Source organism: Octodon degus, unplaced genomic scaffold (genome assembly GCF_000260255.1).
Source record: "Octodon degus isolate 3935 unplaced genomic scaffold, OctDeg1.0 scaffold00028, whole genome shotgun sequence".
Lineage (NCBI taxonomy): Eukaryota > Metazoa > Chordata > Mammalia > Rodentia > Octodontidae > Octodon > Octodon degus.
This window is the reverse complement of record NW_004524604.1, coordinates 15227373-15238460: the sequence shown is the minus strand read 5'-3', so window position 1 is coordinate 15238460 and position 11088 is coordinate 15227373.

Genomic DNA, 11088 nt, shown 5'->3' with positions numbered 1-11088 from the left:
AATAACATACCAACTTTCCAACTTTCTCAGTGGCAAAGATGTCACTGAGTCATCTTTGTACTTACCTTCATTTCATCCATTATTACACTAAAATATATGTGCATTCATATAATATACTCCTAAGACAGTAGCTGTTTCCAACATCACTGTGTTACTGCCATATTCTATTTTTGCCTTTTAATTCTTTCAACATCTGATTAAAATTTAATTTATATTATATCTTTCTGTGAAAACAATTAATATATATTGTATCAATATCTAATGCAGTATATGATCAGAGAAATGTCAAGCGTCAGGAGGGTATTTATGGACAAAATGAGCAATTCCCTGAATAATTAGGTATTCATAGAAATTTTATTGTAAAGTCTTTTTCATACAACAAATTATTTACATAGTAATTAAGCAAGTCCACAAAGTAGAAGAGCTAACTGATGAGGACTAGATGCACATAGCTGAGAGATACACAAGTATTTAAGTGCTACATTTTAGAGAAGGTACAAGCAGCTCTAAGAACATGACCAACTTATAATTTGTTTTATAGATGTATTAGCTGTTTTTTGTACTGTTTGGAATTGAACCCAGAACTTTGTGGATGCGAGGCACTATGAAAGTGAGCTACACTTCCAAGAGAACTGTATCATTCTTAAATTTATACATTGTTTAAAGACATAGTTATAGATATGCTACTAGCACAACAAAGTTTATTTAATACTGCATATATTTTTTGTAAATCATATGTAAAATGTAGAATTTGAAGATAAACTTTCCATTTAAAAGACTGACTGTTTTTCCTTTCCCCAAAAAGAAAACCAAAACAGAGAGAAGTTACGAAAAAGAAAATGAAAGGTGTGTACTTCCTGTCTTAGTCAATTTCTCCATTACTGAAATACAACGTGTGACTCATGAAACTTAAAAGACTGGAGGTTCATTCCAGTTCACAATTATAACCAATGGTACACCGGCTTCCAGGCCAAGGCACATGGTATAAGAGCCCAGTAGAGGAAAGATGCCTGCATCGTGGTAGCTGGAAAGCAGAGAGAACGAGGATGAGCCTGGGAGGGAGACGCACATTGTGAGGTTGTATTCCTAGGCACCCTCCTCTTCTAACCAGCCTCTCTGCCCGACAGCACACTCAGCCATCAGAGTGTAAGTACAGCTCCCCTAGGACCCAGTCACCTCCCTTACGCCCTGCCTATGTACCTAGAAGGCTTTGGGTGAGGTGTTGTGTCCAAATTATAACACCGCCTAAATTATCCAGGCTAAGAGTTTCTAGACTGGTACTTAACTCTTCGTCTTTTTCCTCATGCCGTTTTCCACAATTCTAAAATATTTAAAGTCTGGAGGGTAGGAAAGTGCAAATAAAGTCTGTTGAAGCATATTGATTTTGTGACTTTCCTTTTTAACAACTACATGATTTCCTTGTAGCTTTCCTTCATTATTGAACTGACCAGCCTGCTTATTGCATGTTGCTTTGCTACTTGCAGAGGACAAGATTCAGGTATTGAATTCCCAAGGATACCAAAATCAGTGGTCACTGAAGAACTTTATTGTGTGAGATTATTTTAATAGTACACCATTAAAGGCTATTTTATTTTCTTTCATCCATGATCTTTTATTATACTATCCAGTTTCTCTTTGACTGTATTTTCTGAACTTTAAGTGCACTTAGATTTTTAATTATAAGATAATCCCATCAAAATTATCGTTTTGTAAATTCTGTCCTTGATAATACTTGTCAGGATTTGTACTGTGAATAGTGGCATAAAGTATTTGTGTGGCCTTCCTTCTCCTTTCTAGCATAAACGTAATGCTACCAAACACTGATGAGTGTATTATGAGAAATAAATATTACATCATTATCATTTATAAACAACACTCCAAACATCTAAGTGAAAAAATAATATATAAAAATAACTATGTGGCTTGTACTGGGGATTAAAATGTGATTTGTTTCACTGCATTAATAGATGGAACTGGAAAGCCATAGAACTCTTTTCATAGATACAGAGAACATTCAATCAACTCCACATCTTTCAGTGAAAAAGTTCTTGACAAAAATTTTAAGTGGAGAACTTGTTTAGTTTAAGAAAATTTATCCATGAAAGTCTTGCGTTGAATATTTTGCATAACAGAAGATCTCTGAATGTTTTGACATTGACAACATGAATTATTTAAACATTATACAATATATAATATTATAATAATGCTATACAATCTATGATATTATTATAGCAATGCCAATTAAAGCAGTAAGGCCAAGAAAGAGTAAAATTTTAATTGATTAAAACCTAAATAGCACTCACTAGTCATAAAATAATGTGATCTTGCATAAGTGTGTGTGTATTTATGAAATAAAAAGTTATATGGAAGAATATCCATAAAGACATTATTCTCAATAGTCCAACAAACCAAATGTCCACTTTCATGTAGTAGAATGCTCTACCATAATAAACTTTAAAATTATTATATTAACATTTTAAAAGGAAAATAATTAGCAAAAGGAGCTGTAGAATGAGCAACACTTTGTTTGATCTTATTCCCATAAATGTGTAAAATAAAAAATCCACCATTTGCTAATAAAATTGAATAATGATGTCCTTTGCCTGGGTAGGGGCACAGTATGGCTTCTGGGATGCTGGTGGCCTTCCCTTTCTTACCAGGTGTTGAGTATGAGGTGACTCGTTAATTGAAAATTTGTTCTGCCAGTCACTTCTGCTTTCTGCACTCTCTCTATGCAGATTGTAATTTAATAAAAAGCTATTGAATTAATAAATATGATGAATAACATGATATAGAAGTAATATTTTTATTCATACTATGTCTTCATTTTATGAAAATATTAATTTTGTAATTTGAGTCTCAAAATAATATAAGATACTAAATAAAGGAGAAGATAACAATGAGGACTGCTTTGATGTGATTTTATGTTCAGAAAGTGGAAAATTTATTAAAAACTTTATCATGAGTAATAAAAATTACAGAATAATTATCCTAAGGAGTTTTACACAATAATTAAAAGTTTTTTCTGCATAAATTTACAGCATATAAATTTAGAATATTATAAATATAATGAAAGAAAGAAAAAGTTCATCTATAACAGCATAAACTCCATAATACTTAGGAATAAATTTTAAAATAATTGTTTAGAATATGTTCATGAGTTAAATAATACTCCATGTTTTATGCATCCTTTCACTGAATACTGTGGGACTCTACATTCTTCATAGATTTTGAAATATGTATATAGACATAGGTGTATAGCCATATTGTGCATATAACTATGTATGTACATATACGTGGACATATAGAATACTCACAAGCAAACAGAGTTTATGTTTTACTACTCCATGTCTTCCAGGTTATACATCAGTCTCTTACTGATATTATAAATTGAGTGTTGATTGATTATAAATTACTTAAAACATTTTAAATAAAATATCATCAATAATAACTTCCCACACAAAATTTAATCACAAACTTAAATGTGAATATTTATTATCACACTATTCCCATTCATTAACAGATAATAAGATTTGTTGAAAATGTACAGTATTCTTTATATGACTTTTATATCTTTTCCCCTTTTCCTTACAGAGTCTACATTGTTCTGATATATTTTTAATTGTTACTTGGTATTTGTTAATTAAAACATATTATTGTCATTTCTCTGGGATGACACATACATGGGTTGTATGTACTGAGGCATGAAAACTTTGGCACACTAGAATACTGGAATATTTACTCATTAAGATATATTGAATGAAGGGCTGGGGACATAGCTCAGTGGCATAAGTGCCTGCCTGGCAAGTGCAAGACTGTGAGTTCAATCCTCGGTACTGAAAAAGAAAAAAAAAAAAAAAAGTAATATTGAGTGAAGTTAACATTGTTTTGTGGACACAGCTTATGAGAAAACAAATGTCATTACTATTATTTTAAAACTAAAAATGTATTTAATTTTACATTTCATTCTTTAGTGCCTCTCCCTGCATTATCTAAACAAAACTACATTTGCTTATAATATCATATATACATAATATAACAAATATCTCAGTAAATTTGATTGTTTATAAATGATTAAGTTTATAAACGTTGCAGCTTTTGAAAATTGTACTTACAAAGATGGAACACCTGTTTTCTTTGTTAGAAAAGCCTGAAGTGTTTTGAGCATATTATTGTGGTAAATTTAGAACAATTTAGTCAACCATTATGAGTGTTACAAATTTGATTACAAGTAATGGGACAAATTATGCCTAATTTTTGAAATTAAGATATCTGTTCTACTTTGTTAATATTATAAATTAAACAGTTCAAATAAATTGGTTATTATATTGCTATCTTAGTTGCTTTCTTCATTGCTGAGAAGAAATACATGACACCTGCAAATTAAAGGAGGAGGGGTCTACTTTGACTTAGTTCGTGGAGTTTTCAGCCCATGGGGTGGCTATACGCCTGGCAGCATGGCACAGAAGAATTACTCATGGTATAGTGACTGGAAAGAAGAGGGAAGGATATATGATCAAAGTTGTGACGAATCCTGCTGCTTGGTACCAGCCAATGGAAAGGTAAAGAGAAATGACAGAGGAAAAGCCATACATTCATATATACAAGATAGGCAAGGCAATGATCCTGAGAATCTTCAGCGGGCTTTTGAAACTAACAGTTAATTGGTAGGATTCTCACCCTGACTAACTATATATGTGAACTAAGTAACTGCACTGAAGATAGCAATGTGTAATGGTAGTCATGCTTGGAATGCCTGCCATTCTGGTCTTCTAAGTACATCTTGTTTGTCATGACATACCAATTACTGCCATACTGTCTCTCAAATAAGTGTTTGTTTAAAAAAAGGGTAATAAATGAAAACAAGAGACAAGAAAAAAATTGTCACAGGACTGTCCTGCTACAAGGCTGTATATGGTTAGATTTCAAAATTTCTGTGTAAAATATGTAACTGTTTATTCCTATCTTTAAAATATTTTTTATTTTTTAAATTTTTGCTTCATATTCTGTAGGAACTTAGTTTAACATATCAATACTTGATGAAAAATACCTGTTCCATATATGCCTAAGATGGTTGGTATTCAGACAGATAGTGAGGTTAAGCTCAACTGCCTATGTTGTAGGGTAACAATAATAAGCTTCTCTTCTGGAGGGCTAAAACCACAAGTTTGCAGACCAAAAATTAAAGAAAATGAAGGGCTGCAAGGACAGCCAACATTTTGGCCCTAGCTTTTCAAGGTCAGTGAAGACTCAGGACATAGGAGATCCTCTACTGTAACCTCATGTAACTCAGTTGTGTTTCAAATATTCCAATCAAGGAGATTATGGGGCCACAAAGCAATGTGATCAATGATGTAGTGTGTGCCTAAGGAGAGACACCAGGAGGGAAAACATTCTCTCAGGCTTTCACAGAGAGCAAATTGGTCATGCAATGACCATGACTCATTCACATGGCTGACACTGACAAAGGATGTACAAACCACAATAGAGGGTATGAAGATAAATTCTGAGGGGATTTGACTGATCTTATCAGATACAAAAGTTACATTTCTTGTTATGTAGGTCTTGCTTTATCTTGATCTTAACTATCCAGCAGAAAAGTATAAAAAGCAAAGTATAAAAGTTAAAGACATATTAATATACTGAGCTCTATAAGACTCAAGTCAACAACTTCTGACATTGCCAGTCTTATGGAAAACCTACTACTATTATGAACTACTGGACTATATTGGAATAGTTTGCTGAATTCACACACCTACAATATTTAAATGACAATGGAATACCCTTCTCTGACAAAACTAACCAAAAAAGGGGGATACAAATGAACGATCATTTTGTATCTGTATACTCAAAATAGGATAGATATACAGCTGAATTCTCTTAATTCAATGAATGGAGAGATTTGCTATAATAGTGTTTGTGGACAGGATATCATGTCTGCTTCTTATAAAACGAATAACCACTGAGACAATAGTATACAATGTATTAATTATTGAAACTGTGCTCATAATTGGTTCTGAAACAGTCTCATTGCTATTTCTCAATAAAATTATTTTTAAAAATAAGCATTATCATGTGTTCTCATCATCCATATTCACCAGATGTGGCACCATGCAACTTTTGGCTCTTTCTAAGTAAAATAACCACAAAAGTTAACAGTTTTAAGTTGATTGATGACATCTAGGAAGCCAAGACAGCAAAAATACTGACACTCATGAAAGGGACTTTCAAGGGCCAGTGAGATAGCACATTGGCATGAATGCTTATCTGGCATGCACAAGGTCCTGAGTTTGATCCCCAGCCCCACATTCCATGCAGGCCCCAAAACCCTGGGTGTGCTGTGCCAGCCACTGAAACCATGCGTGGTGGCATATGCCTGTAATTCCAGCACTCAAGAGGCTAAGACAGAAGAATAACTTCAGGTTCAAGACCAGCATATGGACTATAAAAAGGACTTCCAGAACTGCTTCAGAAAGTGGTAAGAAAGATGGTACATGTGTTTAGAATGAGTGAAGGCATTTTGCAGGAGATGAACAGCAGTGTAACTTTTATTCCAATAACAATTTTTATTTAAACATTCATTGTACATTTCCTTCACTACCCATAAGTGAATTAATCAGTGATTCCAATAGTTCCCAAAGTACAATGGTGAAACAAAAAAGGAAATTTATATTTTCCATTGATTACTTCATATAAATTGCTAATTTTCTTACTTTGGGTTTCTAATGGGTTATACTGCAAAACAACACTAGTTTATTGCACGTATGTTAGTTTGAAGACTAATTATATGAAAAACAACTTTGTCTTTTCTGTGATCCACAAGCAAAACAAAGAAGCAAATTTAGTGTGAATTTGAACTGATGAGCAAATTTTATATAATATACTTCTCATGAATTAGGAAATATTTTAATTTTTTTTGTTGTGTGAAGGACATGCAAACAAGACTAAGAATTTCTCATTTAAATTAAGCTTGTATCAGTAACAAAATTACATGAAAATAGCAACTGAAACACATTTTTTCACAAATTCATATGTACTGGGAATATCAATTAAAATGAATGCACAAATTAAACTACAGACTTGTGAAAAAGATGCATCAATGTAGCTTCATCAGTCAGAACACATGTATCTCTGAGATGGATGATGTCTATGATGGAGTTTCATGTATTGCAGTTCAGGTAGGAGGGAAATGAAAACCACATCTTCAGCTCAGCTTTTCTATGAATGTAAGACAAGTGTTTTTAATATATGCATGAATTGAAGAAAAAGCCACAATAAAGATTAAATAGGGAATATTGCATAAACAGTTACTCATAATATGATTTCAAATTAAATTACTTCAAATTAGTAAAATTTATTTTCTAATGCTGTGCATAGATAAACAAAGGGCAATATCTAAGTAAGTAAAGATAAATTGTACAATAGCTGCAATATTAATCTCTTTCTAATTAAAACCAGTGATATTTGAATATATCTTAGTATATTACATAAATAATACAGATCTAGAAAAAGCAAATTTTTTACAAATTTTACTGCTTCCTCTAAATATGCCACTTATTCATGTATATTGACAGCTATGTTTCAGATAGTGAAACATAAAGAAATAAGTACAGATAAATTTATATAATGATTGAATATAATGTATACTCACTTCCATTAAAGTGTGTGTACTTTAACTTATCTGTGTGTGTGAAATTATATGTACTTATTAGTCTGTGATATTTCTCCCTAACACATACGTATAAATTTGGGCCATGCTATTTGCTCTTTAAGGGTAGTGTCATACTCCATCCTATTGCTGAAAGTACATAGAAGCATACGCATTTCACTTTCAAATTATTTTTTAATTATAAGAATTATTTTGTTGAAATTTACCTTTTTGGTATAAGGAGTTCATAAATTCCACCCTGTATCTTCAAGGGGGAATAATTACAGTTTTGAATTTTAAAAATGACATCATTCTGCAACTATAACCATATATATTCAAAATAATTATTTTTATTTCTTAATTATCATTAACACTTATTACTTTTATGCAAAATACAACTTTAGATGGAATTAAATTATTTCTGCTTTACACTGTGCATTTAAACATAGAAATCAGTGAATTTTGATGATTTTACTATAGCAAAGTTCAGCTTTTTTCTATTAATATAAATTATGGTTGAACCAAAATCATGTCATCCAAGATTAAGTTATGATAGTAAATGTAGGAAAAAGATATTAAGCAATTACAACTATAGTTAACTGGAAAAGTTAAGTGAGTTTTTAAAACTAAAATATACAATTTGATTTGTATTATCAAACAGAGATGTTTTATTGACTATTACAGATATTCACAGAAGACTGAAATTTTTACAACATAATTACCTACTGCTCTGCTAATTTTATGGTTCAAATCCTCTACAGAGATATAAAATGCTGTTTAGTGAAATAAGCAAATCAACTAAAGTTCTGAAAATGATATCAACACATGACTAATGCTGAGAATAATTTCTCACAGTGAAGTCTTAAATTAGTCTTGTTCTTTTGTAAAAACACCACATTCTAGTTGCTTATGATTGAATTTAAAGCGGTTCCAACCACACTGTTGTACTGGCTATGCATAAAATGGACATAGTGTGATTTCTGATATTGAAAATATAAAAGTTAAATAAGATCATTATTTATTGTCTGATTAAAAAACAACTTTGGTATGTATTTAAAATGTGGAATTTCATCTAATATAACTCTTTCTCTTTTAGCATAACCTTGTAAAGCTTGACCTATTCATTATACACTCATTGATTAGTTTCTATCTGACACAGAATAATTCAAATGTGCTTATAAGTACTTTATTAAATTTCATAGCACAAGAAAGAAACATTAGTTTGAAATGATAGCATGGTGAGTTCTATACTCTTAAAAGGGAGTAACACATGTTCCTGAATCTAAAACCCAAGACAAAAGGAGAGCCAGCAAAGTTTTACCAAAAACATGGATATCAAGATTGCTGATGAAACAATTACAATAAATGGGCATGATCATAAGTATTTCCAGCAGTAGATATTTATCACTAAGGCCTGTATATATTTAACTATGAAATACTTTTGATTTTTTTACAACTCTTTCCCTGTAAATGATAAATAATGACTAGATGATGTTTCTATAATACCTACAACCTATGACCATTTATGTAAGGGGTATGAAGATGCCTAAAGTCATTGCAAAAATAAAACAACACAAATATCAAAAAGTCCAAGCTAATGTTCCATTTCATTTTGCTAAGAGTGAAAATAGGCTATATTTAAATAATTTCCCAGTCATGCTAATTATGTCATGATTGGTGTCTAGATTTCCCCCCAAAGCCTCATGTAGTCAAGGGGTGGCTTCCAGAGTTTGTGATTAATCCATGATCCACTGCTGGTATTATGGGTGTGAATGCTACCTGCATAGGGTGGATAGCCTGTGGCAATATAACAGAGAAAAAGAGGTGTTTGTTTTCCACCGCCATGGAATGCTGCCCTCTGCCTTGTGCGGCTCTGTCTTGAAGCCAGCCTAGTATGTACTGAAACCTTCACTAACTGTGAGCAAACTAGATATTTCCTTCCTTAATTTTGTCAGATATTTGGTCTCAGCAATGCGAGAAAAGTCATTGAAATAATGGTGTAGAATAACGAAGAATTGTTTTCACATATCCTGAGACATTTATCAGAATTTAGCAGTTTTATCTGCATGACACAATCATAAGATAACATTATGAAAGCTTATTTGTCACAGAAAATGTTATGTGCTAAATAGAAGACAGATAATAAACAATGTATCCAACTAACAAAAGTTAATATATATTGTTACGTACTAGAGAAATAAATGCAGTAAGGAAATTTTTTGAAAAGATTTATTTCTCATTTGACATGGATATTAGGAATATGAGATATTCCCATTCTGACAAGGAAATTTTTAATCAGTAGCTTCAATTAATTTCAGGGCAAGAAGCATGAATATGACCTCTGTTTAATACACTCATCAAATACAGTTTCTTCCTATGAAAATATTTTTAATATACTAAGCTATCCTAAGAGAAGGTGACGAGTAAAAGCTCAAATGAATTATGTCTAATGCTCCATAACTAAATAGACCAGAACTTAGAGATATGAGATAGGAAATGCTGCATTTTACCAGCATGATGAATAACGAATAGGGTATTAAAACATCACTGATCACATCTCTTGATCCACCTCCATAATACACAGTACAGGGACACATAATGCTAAGGACTTATCAGAAATTTAAAACTCCTAAAGGGAAATAGCGTCTATAAATGAGCCCTGTATTATAAATTTGCAGAGCTTACAGCCATGTGGGAAATCACTGAGACACATGGTTTAGATAGATTTAAAGAGGACTTGTAAGTTTCTACAGAGCATTTTGATGAAATGTGCAATTTAAGCAAAAAAAAAAAAAGATAAAAAAAAATGACATTTCAATCCATTCTTAAAGCTTTAAGATATCACCCTATCCTTGGATTGTATAAGAAGTGTGTTATGCTCCCTACTCAACTGCAAATGAAAGTTATTAAGACTGAAAAGACAATGAATTCTTGAAGCTCTATAATTAATTAAAAGTGAATTAATTGATTTTTTCTCTAAGTTATTTAAATGTCTACTTAATATGTGGCCCATGAGATGTATTATTTTAACATAGAGTTACTTCCCACTTCCTATAGAATTCTTTCTTTCTTTCTTTCTTTCTTTCTTTCTTTCTTTCTTTCTTTCTTTCTTGCTTGCTTGCTTGCTTGCTTGCTTGCTTGCTTTCTTGCTTTCTTTCTCTCTTTCATTCTTTCCTTTTTCCTTTTTTCTTTCTTTCCTAGAAATTGAACCCAGGACCTTGCACTGGCCAGGCTGGCATTATACCACTGAGGTACCCTCACCTCCTCCATTGAACATTCTTTAATCCTATGTTTAATTCAAAATACAAAGTCACATTCAGTAGATATAACCACCTAAATTTGCACAACAAAGACTTTAGGCAATAAAGTAATGCTAAAAGAAGTTTAACCACAAAGTTTTGGTTTTTGCCTTAATGTGTAATCACAAATATATATATATA